Consider the following 15,802-nt stretch of genomic DNA (forward strand, 5'->3'; position numbering starts at 1 on the left):
ATGGATTAGTTTATTTGAAACAGCAGAATATAAATAATGAAGCAAACCTTTCAGCAACCGACTGATCTCGTGTGCAGCTTTATGAACCCACAGCAGACTAACTAATGGGCAGAATCACAACATGGCGTATATATCATAGAATCCCTGTAGTGTGGAAACAGGTCCTTCAGCCCAACAAGTCCACAGCGACCATCAGAGCATTTCCCCAGACCCGTCCCCCTATAACTCACCTAATTTACACATCCCTGAACACTTCATGCAATTTAGCATGGCCAATCCACCTAGCCTGCACATCTTTGGACTGTGGGAGGAAACCGGATCACCTGGAGGAAACCCACGCAGACACAGGGAGAATATGCAAACTCCACACAGACAGTCGCCCGAGGGTGGAATTGAACCGAGGTCCCTGGCGCTGTGAGGTAGTAGTGCTAACCACTGAGCCACTGTGTACCCAATAAGAGAAGTCCTTAAATGTGACCTCTCAATAAAAACAAAGTACACATGCAACAGTATGAGGAACACCTGTTTGGTTGAGTTAAACAACTACAACATTCATTTCTATTCTGTAGGATTAGGCACCTTTGCTGCCAATACCTTCTCAATAAAGTAAAACCTAGAGTGCCAGAAACACTCCACAAACCTACAGCTTCTGTGGAGAGAGAAAGCAAGGTTGGTACCATTCATCAGAACTCATGTTGCAGATGAAGTAAGCTACAGCAATTTCAGGGAAGTTGCAGATGAAGGGAAGAATAGGGTGGAGGGCAAACTTAACTCAATTAGAAAACAATGATGGCACAAGGCAAAGGGCCTTGCAATGGGTCCCCTTTCCTAATTATCAGATTCCTTCCTATGTGACAAAAACACTAACCATTTACACCTCTCTGAACTTATGTTTGTTTCGCTGACTGATTCTGTTTAATCATTCCAGCCATCATAGCTCTCTATCTTTTGTTTTGCTCCTGCACTTCCACCTGCTCTAAAAATCTAATCTTCTTTTAGTAAAAATGAAAGATTTTCAACCAGAACTGGTATCCCCTGGTACTCCTGGGTATTTCCAGGAATTCCCTGCACTATTTTCGGCAATTCTATTGAATTTCCAGTTTCTTGCATCCCGGTTTTTGCTTTTATTCTTTGTAGTACAGTACCTGCTGGGGATTTTGGTGGTTGGGTTTTCAGCAAATCTTGATAATTAGAACATATTTTATTATGTAGCTTGCTACCTTTGAAAAATATCATTTTATATTTGGTAGAAATGCTAATACAAATAATAAATAAATAATAAAAATGCTAATGTCCTTCAATCAGACATTGCATGATAATTGCTCCTTTTGCAGTTTTCTGTAATTACCATTTTCTTCAAAACAGCAGAGTATAAATTTAGAGCTAGATAATTAATTTCAAATTATTTTGAATTAACAGATAAACTGTTTTCAGCGAGGTTGTCTGGAGCATAACAATGCCATTAGCAGATGAGTGCTGAGGGGTAAACCACAAATGATGTTTAAATGTAGTGTGTATGTGGGTTTTAGTTTATCCCTTAGAAAAGGTTTAGTGGACTAATACCAGGACGTGCTGGGTTGTCTTATGAGGAAAGGTTGCACTGGCTATTCATTGGAGTTTTGAAGAGGGATTTGATTGAAACATGTTAGATCCTTAAGGTGGATGTGAAGTGGATGTTTCCTCTTTTGGGTGAATCTAGGATGAGAGGCCACTGATGTAAAAATAAGGACTCGTTCACTTATGACAGATGAAATTGAATTTTTTGAGGGGTATTAATCTTTGGAGCTCTGCTCCCACTGCCATTTGAGGAAAAGCATCTTTGATAACTTTTAAGGCAGGTATAGTTAGATTCTTGGGAAGCAGTGGGATGAACGTTTATTGGGCTAGGTGGGAATGTGGAGTTGATCTGATAGATCAACTATAGTCTTATTGAATGACGGAGCAGGCTTGAATGACCTACTCTTGTTCTTAGCTAGTCCAAATGTAAAACATGATCCGTAAATTCTGTGATCATGGTACTCAACTAGTTTTTAGTTGTGTTAGACCAACTCATGGTTCATACTGTCAGCTGAGTTGAGATTTTCTAGATTTTTTTAAAAAATATACTTCCCATTTCTTGTAATATAATTTTACCACTTCTGTTTCAGACCCCTGAAGAGGAAGAAATTCTGAACAAGAAGAGGTCAAAGAAAATTCAGAAGAAATATGATGATCGCAGAAAGAATGCAAAAATCAGCCCACTGCTTGAAGAACAATTCCAGCAGGGAAAACTGCTCGGTATGTAGAAAGATCCTGTTATTTGTACCTAATTCTTCGCAGAGAAGTTCCTGGGTTTTGGAAAGATTCTGAAACCTGATCATTCTCCAAAGTAAAACGTGGAGCTGCAGGTACTGAAGATCTGAACCTAAAACGGGCCACTGGACTCAACGTTAACTCTTGATTTCTCTCCACAGGTGGTGCCAGTAATTTCTGCTTTTATTTCATGATCTTTTTCTGGTGAATTTACTTGGCCTATGAAAGAATGCACCAGGGCTTGTATTAAAATTGGCTGTTGAGACTTCTCTAATGGTTTTTTATTGCAAGACTGGTTCCCAGTGTCCAGTTAGCCATTCACCCTTTGAGGAGAGCAATCGGAAGGTGATAAAATGTCACTTGAAAGCATGAGTGCACGTTGTCAGATGAAGGATGGTATAAATTTGGCTGTTATGCTGTGAAAATATAGTCAATTACTTGTGTAATAACTAGAGAGCTGTTTGTTTCCTTGGTCTGTAACCCAGCATGACCAATGGCTCTAGAGGTTGACTGGTGACCTTTATAGAGGGGCATGGATAGGGTGTTGGCCATGGTCTTTTTTGTGGGGTGGGCAAGTCCAAAACTAGAGGCCATAGGTTTAAGGTGAGAAGGGAAACATTTAAAAGGGATCTAAGGAGCAACATTTTCATGCAGAAGGAGGTGTGTGCATGGAATGAGCTGCCAGAGGTGATGGTGGAGGCTGGTACAATTAGAATATTTAGAAGGCATCTGGATGGTACATGAATAGAAAGGCTTTAGAGGGATATGGGCCAAATGCTTGCAAATGGGACTAGATTAATTTAGGATATCTGGTCGGCATGGACAAGTAGTACTGAAGGGTCTGTTTCCGTGCTGTACATCACTATGACTCTATAACTAGAGTTGTTAATTATTTGTTCATTTTGAGGCCTTTGTATCTTGAGCATCAGTCTAGATGATAAAACCTGTGTTGGCTCTTCCCTTCCATTGGATGAGTCTTTAAGTAGAAATCCTTGATGGCTTCATGGACCACCTTGCTTTTAATGTTCTGGTGATACATTGAAGGCAAAGTGACTGGAGTTTGGATCCAAACCATACATAAAATGGAAGCCCTTGCCTTTATCTCTGATTTGCTGTTGGCTCTTATCAAGTAAATTTAAAAGTACTACAGTTGGCATCATCCTGGGTTAAGAATGGGAGGACAAATTGTGTACAGTTTCAGTATTTGATAATCTTATAACATAATGAATAAAAAGCTGTGTATTGTTCTGGCTGATGTGTCAGAGCAGTATCAGTTATAATAATTGCCCCACACTTCCCCACCTGCTGTTTGTATTTGAATGGCTATGTGTGTATGGAGACAACTGTTGAATTGTGTACCCAGTTCATTTTTGAATTGAAATGGTCAGTCTGCTATAAGAGGTAATATTCTTCTTTTGCAGCTTGTATAGCTTCAAGACCTGGCCAGTGTGGCAGAGCTGATGGCTACGTTCTTGAAGGAAAGGAGCTGGAATTCTACCTGAGGAAGATCAGAGCCAAGAAGGGCAAATAAACATATATTCTAAGGAAAATGTGATTAATAAACCATTTCTCACCCAATTTTGTTGTCTTATGTAAAAGATTATGAAATGCAAATCCTTCTCTTTTGTGTATGCAGTTTGTGACTCCTGGCTCAAATATCCCACCACACATACTTGTTCACGAGTAACTTAGTGTGCAAGCAGAAAGATAGGCAATAATGAATCAAGAACTCCTACTTGGAGTTATAGAGATGTACAGCACAGAAACAGACCTATCAGTCCAACATGTCCTGGCCGACCAGCTGGTTTACTCTAATCTAGTCCCATTTGCCAGCATCTGGCCCATATCCCTGTATACCCATCCAGATGCTTTTTAAATGTTACAGTTGTACCAGCCTCCACACTTCCTTCAGCATCTCATTCCATGCATGCACCACCCTCTGCGTGAAAAAGGTGCCCCTTGTGTCCCTTGTAAACCTTTTCCCCTCTCACCTTAAACCTGTGCCCTTTAGTTTAGGGCTCCACTACTCTGGAGAAAAGACTCTGACCATACCCCCTATCGTGTCCCTCATGATTTTATAACCATCTATAAGGTCATGCCTTATCTTCCAAGGCCCCAGGGAAAATTGCCCTAGCCTATTCAGCTTGGATTTGAATTTAGTTTAGCTGGATGATTATTATTCTAACTGGTTTCCTTCTAAACTGCTCAGCCATTCACTTTAAGAATTTATTATTTGTTGCTGTTCTTTAAAAAGGTTACCAGGAAGCACAATTAAGTGTCTTGGCTGTGGCCTTTCAAGTCTCAATCTTGTGCAAGATCAAGTTCCAGTTTACAGAAGAGCTGAGCTTTTAGTTGTGGTTTGTCCCTTTTGAACGCCGGTGATAATTCTGACTTTACACCCTAGAAATTTCAAGATCATTTCTGTGGAACAATTTATAAGAACATTTAATTATTTTATATGGGCCACTAACCATATAAGTAGGAATTGCATATGTAAAATTAATGGGTGGTTTCCATATTGCGGGATTTTAGTAAATTTCCCTTTGGTGTCCTCCAGTTTGCCATTCTTCCACCAATCTTAAGGTGGTTGTTTAAAAAAAATTCTTTGAGTGGTGAGATTCTGAAATGTCACTACCTGAGTGTAGTAAGGATAAATGCAATCATGATTTATTTTAAGTGAAGTGAAGCAATAACACTTGAAGAACATCTCAGTATTTATGGAAAGAGCCATGAAACATCTGCAGCCGCCAATGTCACAACATAAGACCTTAAGATATAGGAGCACAATTAGGTTATTTGGCCTATTAAGTTGGCTCTGCCATTCAGTTCCTGGCTGATATACCCATTCTGCTTGATTTGAATGAGTGTGATGAAGAAATATGATCTCTGCCTAGGAAAGGTAAGATTATCTTGGAAGCAGAGGGAATCTACAATTCACTGCGTTACTCATACTTAACCTCTTCTCAACTATCTTAGGATAACACTTGTACAAATACTTTTAGGGCATTTAAGGGAGATTGGTTATGTGCCACATGTAGGTTTGTAAGCAAATAAACCTTTTGGGACAAATGAAATATGTTAGCATTTCACAAAGCAACATTGACATTGAATTAAGTAAAATGGTTTTTTTGCCATAGTGTCCTTGTGAGATAGAACCATCCTTTTAGTGTTAATTTGGGTAAAGGAGTGGTCACCATTTTGAAAGTTTCAGATGATGAACCATGAAATTGTGGTAAGATAGACTTCAGGAGGTTATAGATCGGCCTGGATGAACGTTTTAAAAATACTTAAGTGTTTAACTTGATTGGGGAGAATAAGGGAATGGTAAATGCCATAGAAATGCTATTAGAATTTGAAGTCTGAAAGGAAAGTAAAAGATTCAGTAGTGACATTCAAAAGCGAATTCTTAAAGTACTAAACATTCAAAGTGTCTATTAATGTGTGATAGCGAACAAGTTTATAATTTCAGCAACCTAGATTGTGAGTGTGTCCTCTGTTACACCAGTACTTCCACATTGAAAGTTTTTGCCATACTGGATACCCAATAGATATGCCAGAAATTTGGTCCTTGTCCATTCAAGAATAAGTGAATCCTTAATGATAAGCTAGGTCTTAAACTTTAGAAGCATTTAACAGTGCTTCAGAATTTGTTTTTGCAATTAAGTACTGTTTCCGACATATGGTTAAAACCTGAAAGATTCCAACACGACATCCAGTAAGCACTTGGGAAGGAAATTGACAAAGTAAAAAAAATGTACAGTGTTTTTTTGATGTTTGATAAGGATATTGAATGCTGTTTCTGGAGAAACTCCGCAGGTATGGCGTTGAAGCGTGTTTGAGGGATCGGGTTAACTGCTTTCTCTTTGCAGATCTGCTGAGTTTCTCCAGCAATTTATTTTTTGCAGAACAAACTGCGGCTGCTGGAAATTTGAAATGATCAAAAAACGAGATGGTTCAGTTAAATAATCTTTGTCTTGGTGTTGCGGGAATGTTTAACCATCCCATCAGTTGGAGCATGGGTGGAGATTGAAGTTCTTACCAGAGGAGGGAGTAGAAGAGTAAATAAATGTTCAGTGTGGATTTCAGAGGGGAATAATTGATCAAACTTAATTGTTTTTGAATGCGTTGATGTATGTGTTAGATGTTATTTCAGATTTTCAAAATCAACAACGGCTAATGAATAAGCTCAAAGAATATAAGCACCAGAAACAGAAATTGCTGGAAAAACGATTTCTGAGGAAGGGTCACTGAACTCGAAATGTCAACTCTGATTTCTGCCAGACTTGCTGAGCTTTTCCAGCAGTTTCTGTTTTTGTTTCTGATTTCCAGCAAATAACCATTTGTTGGATAAATAAGGTAAATTGGACGGGTTACAAGTAAAATAAATAGCGAGGAAGTCGAGATATAAAACAAACCTACAGGACAGTTATTCAGAGCAGCAGATAATGGGCAGTAGTCAACAATGAACAGTACTGGGTTGCTTCACAATTCATATCAGCAGTTCAGACTTTGGAATCAAACATAGAATTTTAGCTTTTCAAATGACACCAGATTGGATTGTTAGTCAATATTGAGGAAGACTGCAATAAATGGGCAAACTTGGAAATTGTCCAATGAATCTTTTCACTTTGGCCATAAAATATGGTGGTGTTTAGAAAACTAAAGGGCACAAGATTACAAGTATGCACATCACTGAATGATATGTTTGCAAGACCATAAAGCTCTTGTGCTATTTGCAATGCATTTTAGTTAGACGACATTACAAATACTGTGTCTAGGTCTGTTCGCCGTATTATGAAAAGGATATATGGTAGGTACCTCTATGCCAGACAGGCTGAAAGTTGAACTACAAGGCTGATTAAACTACTAGGTGAAACTTGGATCACCTCAGGTAGCAAATTTTGGGGGTCAGCAAAAGCTGTTTTTTTTAAAGAAAATACAGTTGTCAGTTATACACTGTTGCTTCAAATGTTTGGGTACTTTAGGATTTTGAGTTTTGTTAGTTGCATGCTGCTGCTCCTTCAACTGTGAACTGTGCTTTCGAGAGGCCTTAAAGGCAGCCAGGGAGAAAATATGATAGGAGCTGGGTCAGCCTGGGTCATGTAGAGCTCTTCCACTCACAATGCTGCTCAGTCACTGAGATTTGCAGCTTTTCCTCTCCCACTATCAGGCCACACTATTGATGCTGACTGAAATGAGGACTTTGTAAATGCTTATTATCCTTGATGCTTTGATTTCAACTTCCTCTTAATAGTATTGGAGATAACAAAATAAGAAAATAAAAGGGCATTTTCACAAAAGATGTGTCTTGATCACTTTTACAGTCTGCTGATACTACTGTATGTTGAGAGTTGGCAGCACAGCACAGTGTAAAAATCTGAATTTCAAAATCTGAATAAGCATGCTCCAGAGCTTCAAGTATTAAGTATAATCGCTTCTTTCACCAATATTCCTAGTGCCCTAGCTGTTGCATTGTTAGTTATTGATTTATTATGTGGTTTCAATTGAATCATTTTGGAAAAAGTATAGTCCTTAATTCTTCTACAAATGTCAGAACCAGACTCAAAGAGCTGTGGACAGTCGACCAGACAAATACCAATGCAAAATGATGAACATGTATTAACTAAATTTCTAATCACCCTGTTGATAAGTAAAGAGGTAATGTGGCATCATTGGGATAGGGCTGAAGGTTTGCCTCAGACACCCAATCCTGCACTAATTCTGGTAACCTAATGGAACTCTTTCAAATTATATAATTTTTGTGTAATACATACAGGGAGAGTGTTTCCATATCGAGAAGAGCAAAACTAGAGAAAGTCAATTTTAAAAGATCTAACCAAATAGGGAGTTCAGAAGAAACCTCTTAGAGTAGAAAGAATGTGGAGAAGAAACCTCTTAGAGTAGAAAGAATGTGGAACCGTCTGCCATATGAAGTGAATAGTGTAAACTACATGCATTTAAGGGGAAGCTAGATGAGGCAGTAAAGTATGTTGTTAGCTATTGGGGGAGAGCGGGCATAATCTCTTTGGGCTCATTGGCCCGTTTCTGTGCTGTATATCTGATATAATGAGGGTTAGTTAGCTTGGATGACTGGTCTGCAATGCTGAGTGATGCCCACAGCACGGATTCAATTCCTTCAATTCCTACACTGGCTGAGGATTTCACAAAGGGCTGTCCTTCTCACCCTCTCTCCTCAGCTGAGGTGCAGTGACTCCAACCACCAGCTGTCTCTCTTATGAGAGAGCAGCCTTATGTTCCTCTGGAACAACAGTGACTTACTTTATCCTATATGTAAAGTTGCATAGTCCTACAAGACCATTAGAGAGAGATGACCGGTTGCGGTTTAACCTGAGGGTCACCATGCCTCAGATGAGGGAAGAGATTGAGAAGGAGTCTTTCATGTAACCTCAGTCAGTATGGGACTTTTATATAATCCCATCATACCTTTTATAAGTCACTGATTAGGCTGTAGTTGGAATGTTGTATCAAGGTGTAAGGGCCAGAAAAAGTTAATACTGAGGAGTGTCTTAAGAACCACCAATAATTGTATCATGACAGGTAGATTGGTGAGGATGAGGTTAATTATATTTTTCTCTCTCTTTCCATCACCATTTATCAAAGACCCCATTGAGCAGTTATCTCCTTTAAGACTCAGCTAGCTCGGTAATCGTGCTACTATGCAACTTTTAATGATGGACATTGAAGTCCTACACCCAGAGAACATTCTGCTCCCTTGCCACCTTCAGGGAGTAGGGATCAACATGAAGGCATAGCCTCATCAGCCAAGGGAAATTGGGTCTGGCAGAGTGTTGACAGGTTTTAATAGGAAAAAGTTTCTATGCCCATGTTTGAATTGATGCCACAAGACTTCATGGGCCCAGAATCAATGTTGAGAACTCTCAAGATAACCCCTCAACATATAACAATTCTGTCACTTCTGGTATGTCACTACCTGTTCATGGAACAGACCATACAATTACGGCACAAGATGTAGTAAGGACAGCTTTGCTGGGACAGCAGTGTTGGGCCTGATTTCCACTGCCTAGACCAATATGGATGGTCTATTTTCTCATGCCTTCGTTTTTTGGACTTTGCAGCTGAGTGGTGTGCGAGGCTGGTTCAGACAAATTCCGGAGGTATATAGACAGGGTAAATGAATGGGTAAAAACTGACAGATGGGATATAATGTGGAAAAATATGAAGTTATGCACTTTGGTAGGAAGAATGCAGTATCTGAACATTATTTAAATAGTCAAAGACTGCAGAAAGTACCAGCACAGGAATTTGGATTGCGTGAATCATAAAAGCTAACATCCAAGTTTATTGAGTAATAGGGAAGGCAAATAGAGTGGTGTATAAAATTAGGGAGGTTTTACAAAAACAATACACTGGTCAGACCATAGCTGAAATACTGTGAATAGATTTGATCCCCTTACCGAACCCTTATCCAAGCAGAGATTAACTTGCATTGGATGCAGTCCAGTGAACATTTACTCGGTTGAGCCTGGTTATAGAAGGAATTTTTTTAGGTTTGAGTTATATTCTGCAGTTTAGAAGAATGAGACCTGACCTTATTGAAGCATGTAAGATTCTTAGAAAGCACGAAAGCGTGTATGTGAAAAAGTTGTATCCCTTGTCAGGCAGTCTAACACCAAAGGGCATAATCTCCCACAAGGGGTGGCATATTTAAGAAATAGATGATGAAGACAGAGGAATGGTCACGACACATGGAATTCGATATCAGAGTGGCCGATTGCTCCTACATTTATGGCAGTTTTCCTTTCCTCAGCACTTTTGTAATCTAAGACAACAAGGTGCAGAGCTGGATGAACACAGCAGGCCAAGCAGCATCACAGGAGCAGGAAGGCTGATGTTTTGGGCCTAGACCCTGCATCAGAAATGGGGGGGGGGAAAGGGGGTTCTGAAATAAATAGGGACAGAGGGTGAGGCAGATAGAAGATAGAGAGGACGAGAGAGTTGCAGTGGGAGAGAGATCCCCTGAGGTTTGTCCGGAGGGAGGAGGGTAACTTCTTCAGGCTTTGCATCCTTAGAAGAGTTTCGCAGTGGGGTTAAAATTATATCAGAGATAGTAGGAACTGCAGATGCTGGAGAATCCGAGACAAGGTGCAGAGCTGGATGAACACGCAGGCCAAGCAGCATCATAGGCGCTGGGTTAGGGTTACTGATGAAGGGTCTAGGCCCGAAATGTCAGCCTCTCTGCTCCTATGATGCTGCTTGGCCTGCTGTGTTCATCCAGCCCTGCACCTTGTTGTCTCGGATTCTCCAGCATCTACAGTTCCTGCTACCTTTCTAATCTACATGGGGAATGTTTAGGTCAGACGGTTACCTATACAAATATTTACTGAATTCAATTTTTACCATCTGCCCGTGCTGGTATTCAAGCCCAGGACAGCAACTTGCGCTTTTAAAGGTGACACTACCACCTTTCCATTAGGGAACATGATGGTAAAAGACAAAGAGTATAGACTCAGGTTAACACACGAACAATCGCCAAAATGGCCTCCTACATTGGGTCCAGTTTCTGAGTTTTCCCGCTCCGCACCAGCCCGATGGCCAACCTTCCACCAATCAGGAACTTCGAGTGGATCACATGACCAGAACATACGGGCCCGCCCTTTGGCGTGACGTCACATGGTGTTCGTGTCACTTACGTCGGCCACCTGCTATATAAAGGCTCGGGAAGCGCTGTTCTGCCTTTTTACCGCTGGACTCAGGTTGATTCAAGTTGTGTGGGTGTTAGTGGCGCTCCTTGGGCCTCCAGGCCTACCCTCACCTCATCATGTGGGGTAAGGAAATAGGGTGGCGTGTCCGGTATGAACAACGTGGTGTGCGGGACTGGGGAGCTTTGTCCGAGCCGGCGTCTGTTGGGCCCGGGTCTGGATTCTCCTTCCCCTCCGTGTAGTGTGTGTGTGTGTGTGACCGAGTGAACATGATGATAGTAATTTGCTGCGATTTCCCGAATTCGCCATGTGGAGATCCATCTTGGAGAACTGAACGCTCGTTTATTAGCACCCTTATAACTCCCGGAGGCTTTGTTTTTCTAACCATTCGTCTGTTTGTGTTTCAGCTCTATTGATGGCCGTCCGCAGTCTTTGTATAGCTCGACCGCAAGTGGATGGATTGTGACTGCAGGCTGTCACCATTATAGCATTAAAATGAGAAATCTCCGCTAGTCTCTGCCCCAGGTCAGTAAGGTGGTTTTGGTGTACTAGTTAATACTCAAGGGCACTCACTTTGCACTAGAATTTAGTAAAACTGGCTCTCAATGTGCAGAGCAGTTCACCTTAAGGATTTAAACTAGGAGCAGAAGTTGCTGTAAAATCTCAGCAGTTTTAGTTCTGAGGTAGGGTCGCCAGACCTGTAATGTTAACTGACTTTCTAATCAGATGCTGCCAGACCTGAGCTGTTCCAGCAACTTCTGTTTTTGATTCTGATTTGCAGTATCTATTGTTCTCTTGGCTCAGTTTAAGGACTTGCTGTTTGCTAATGTTCTTTAAAGCAGGTGCCTATAAGCACAATTAAGTGTCTTGGTGTCTTGTCTGTGGCCTTCCAAGCCTCATACTTGTGCAAGATCAAGTTCCAGTTTGCAGAAGGGCTGAGCATTTATTTGTAGCTTATCCCTTTCGAAGGCTGGGGACAATTTTGACTTCACACTTGCTTGTCTTACTGAAATCACTTGTGGAGCAACTTATGAACACTTAATTATTACATTGTGCTCTAGCTGTTAAAGGGATTGTTTGCAATATCAGTGGTTTCCATACCAGGGGTTTTGTGAGGCTTCCCATTGGTGGAGGGTTGAAGCTGCTAGCAGAGTCACAAAGGTTTCCAGAGTACTGGAAAATAGCACTGTCCTCTTGTTCTCACTTTCAAACAATAGGCTGATCTTTAACCAGTAAAGGAGTCAGGATTATAGGGAAGATGCAGGAAAATGGAGTTGAGGAATATTGGATTAGCCATAATCTGAGGCTGGAGCAGACTTGAGCTGAATGACCTATTAATATCCCCTTGAAACTGATCCCTTGATGTTGAATTTCCAACCATTTCAATACATGTTAAAAGAAAACATGACAGGACATTTCTAGTTGTGGGTTGTCTAATCCCTACAGTGTGGAAGCAGGCTGTTCAACCTATCGGATCTACTCTGAACCTCAAGAGCATCCCACCCAGACCCACCCCCTGTCCTAGCCCTGTATTTCCCATGGCTCATCCACCCAATGTGTGCATCGCTGGACATTTGGCAATTTAGCTTCGCAAGTCCACTTAACCTGCATGTCTTTGAATCAGAGATAGTAGGAACTGCAGATGCTGGTGAATCCGAGACAACAAGGTGCAGGGGCTGGATGAACACAGCAGGCCAAGCAGCATCATAGGAGCAGAGGCTGAGGTTTTGGGCCTAGACCCTTCATCAGAAAAGGGGGAGGGGAAGGGTGTTCTGAAATATAGGGAGAGAGTGGGAGGTGGATAGAAGATGGCAATGTGGGTTTCAAACCCTGCAGCCCAATGGTATCAATGTGGATTTCACAAGTTTCAAAATCTCCCCTCCCCCTACCACATCCCAAAACCAGTCCAGCTCGTCCCTGCCCTTCCTCCCATCTATCTCCTCCTCCCATCCCCATCTCCTACTGACTAACCTCATCCCACCCCCTTGACCTGTCTGTCCTCTCTGGACTGACCTATCCCCTCCCTAACTGCCCACCTACACTCACCTTTACTGGCCCCATCCCTGCCTCTTTGACCTGTTTGTTTCCTCTCCACCTATGCTCTCCTCTATCCATCTTCTATCTGCCTCCCACTCTCTCCCTATTTATTTCAGAACCCCCTTCCCCTCCCCCTTTCTGATGAAGGGTCTAGGCCTGAAATGTCAGCCTCTCTGCTCCTATGATGCTGCTTGGCCTGCTGTGTTCATTCAGCCCTGCACCTTGTTGTCCTGCATGTCTTTGAACTGTGGGAAGAAACCTACAGGTGTGAAGAACTCAACCTAGTTGTCAGAAGGTGGAAAAATCCATGGCAGCAGTGCTAATCTCTGAGCCAGAGTACTACTTGATGTGAATTGTGCAGCTGGACAGTGGTAAACTCTTACTAGTTATATTTATGAATAGTGAAAACATTTCCTTTAGTGCCTGCCCCTGTCTATTTCTGATGTAGAGACCAAGAATGGCAGCAAGAAGGAAAGATGTGGATGCTGAAAATCCAACATGGTTCAATTCAGCATGTGGCATCAGTATTGGGTTGAAGCAGTAGTTTCAGGTGGATTAGTTCTTTAGTTGAAGATTCACCTTGCTGGGCAAGTGTCAGAAGTTGTGTATATGCTGACATGATATGTATTAGTCTGTTTTGATGTACAGCTGTGTGAAAGGATTGCAAGTTGATTTATTCTCTAAATTTTGCAGCTCTGAGTACATCAATCCCACAACTTTATGCCATTGAACATGTCAAGTTGGGACGTTGAGTAAAGGTGAGCTTTTTTGATAACTTAATGCCTAATTTGTTCATGCTCAACTAACTCATCAGTGCAGTATAGCCAACAAGATGGGGTTGATTTGTTTTAGTTTTAAAATTTAGGTGTCTGAGATGGTTGAGTTCTGACTGCACTACCAAGATGAAACCAAGTCAGCACTAGAACTCACCTGGCTGCTAGTATTTTGTTATGGTAGTTTTGCTACATTGTTAAATAACCAGTTTTGTGGTGATAATTTGCTCAGTTCTGCTTCTGAAACTTAATGGTGATGCACAAGTGATCTGAAGGCCTGTTTAAAATGTTCAAACCCATAGAGCATTTGGATTTGAGGTCTAATTCTGACAGGTTATGGCTTTGCTAAAACTTTGACCAAATCTCTAGGTTGGGCTTCTATTAGTAATGCTCTAGCCTGTTTGCCATCCACTTTTGGTGAAATTATTTAAAGAATTTGAATTGCCTTAATGGTGCAATTGCATCTTGCCTTGGCATCAGTTCCCACAATCAGCATGAATACTGATTGTCTATTTGGCCGCTAGGTGTAGTTTTGTTGATTTACTTAAATTTGTTCCATGATATTAACCTTGTAACTAGTTGGGTGTTAATTGGACTATAAGTTTACAGATTTCAATTCCTTTTTCTCCATTGTGATTTCATTTTCTATTATGCCTTCTAGGTGTAAACATTTTCAAGTGAATGAGCTGGAGTCTGTAATTGGAGCATGAAATCAGCGGTGAGTAATGTTTCTAACAGATGATGTGAAATGCAATCATCCATTTCCTGATCTAATGATGACAACATTATCCAGTTCTGCTACTGAAGTGTAATGATGTTATTCTTACAACCTGAAGACCTGGAAATGGTACCTGAATATAAATGAAACAATTAAAACACCTGAATTATGTTAATAGAAGTTTTGGTGAAATATGTTTGACTTTAAAATTTCATCTATTATGTAATGAAATAGATTTAATTAAGACAATGCCCAAAATGTTGGGTGTCAGATGCAAGTTTGTCCTAAGCATGCTGCACTTGACCATGTGATCTGAAATAATGTCTGGAAATATAAATCTGCTTTGCACAATGGTGGGCTTACATAAATAATGTGCAATTGATTTATGGAGAATGTAATTTGTTTACTGTATTAATTGGATGATTGTCCTTCCAGTATATACATTTGAGAATTCTGAGATAACAAGATGTGCAGCTGGAGGAACACAGCAGACCTAGCAGCATTAGAGGAGCAGAAAAGCTGTTTTGGGTTTGGACCCTTCAGAAAATGGAGGATTATCTGAATTTGGAGCAGATCTTCATAGTGAAAGTTGGAATTGAAGATTTCTGTAATGTAGTTTGATTATGGCTTAATAAACATTTTTCATTCACTTGTCTGATGTCTTAATCTATGAATATTTGAGGTCAGTATAAGCTTCAGGCATAGTGCATGCTCTTACAGAACTTTGTGCTGGATCTAGCGTGTATTTAGTCTTGGTACTTAATAAAGAATTCTGGTTGAACACTATGCAGGGTTGGCTAACATATTTCAAAGCCTTACTAATTTAAGTCAATGATTATTGACCAAACATTGCATAAATATCTAGGTACTAGAATATGGAGTCCCACCTGCTCCAAAAGTGTTACTTCTGAAGATTAATTTGGAAATATTTTGCTGATCCTGGTCACTACACAGATCTACTAAGATAATGTGATCTTCATTCTGTTTCTGGCTGAAGCCAAAAGAAAATTGAACAAAGCAAGAGTACAAGAAATTTGAAGTGTACAAAAGTCTGGGGTACAGATAGTGACAAAGGTGTTGAGTGAGACACCAGCATTCAACAGTCAGGCCCTTCAGCCCAACCTGGTCCACACTGACAAATCTCTCCATGCTAACCATTTCACTGTACTTGCCCCATATCCATCTAAAGCCTTTCTATTAATGTATTTGTCAAAATGCCTTTTAAAGGTTGTGTACCCACCTCAACCACTTACCTGGCAGCTGATTCCAAATGCATACCAGCCTGTTGTTTTAAAAAAAAA

The 15,802-nt window shown here is 40.7% G+C and overlaps 1 long non-coding RNA gene and 3 other non-coding genes across 4 annotated transcripts; all 4 read left to right on the plus strand.

Annotated features, from left to right (window-relative positions):
* Window positions 1-4,555: 4,555 nt before the first annotated feature.
* On the plus strand, window positions 4,556-4,679 carry LOC125484313. The gene has a single exon (XR_007263148.1). It is a non-coding gene; the product is annotated as a small nucleolar RNA SNORA35 (small nucleolar RNA).
* Window positions 4,680-10,965: 6,286 nt separating this feature from the next.
* On the plus strand, window positions 10,966-15,150 carry LOC109915573. The gene is made up of 5 exons (XR_002258619.2): window positions 10,966-11,099; window positions 11,381-11,498; window positions 13,704-13,768; window positions 14,445-14,501; window positions 14,937-15,150. It is a non-coding gene; the product is annotated as an uncharacterized LOC109915573 (long non-coding RNA).
* On the plus strand, window positions 11,234-11,314 carry LOC125484306. The gene has a single exon (XR_007263142.1). It is a non-coding gene; the product is annotated as a small nucleolar RNA SNORD55/SNORD39 (small nucleolar RNA).
* LOC125484311 lies at window positions 11,824-11,955 on the plus strand. Its single transcript, XR_007263147.1, has one exon. It is a non-coding gene; the product is annotated as a small nucleolar RNA SNORA35 (small nucleolar RNA).
* Window positions 15,151-15,802: the final 652 nt, after the last annotated feature.

Source organism: Rhincodon typus, chromosome 10 (genome assembly GCF_021869965.1).
Source record: "Rhincodon typus isolate 14 chromosome 10, sRhiTyp1.1, whole genome shotgun sequence".
NCBI lineage: Eukaryota > Metazoa > Chordata > Chondrichthyes > Orectolobiformes > Rhincodontidae > Rhincodon > Rhincodon typus.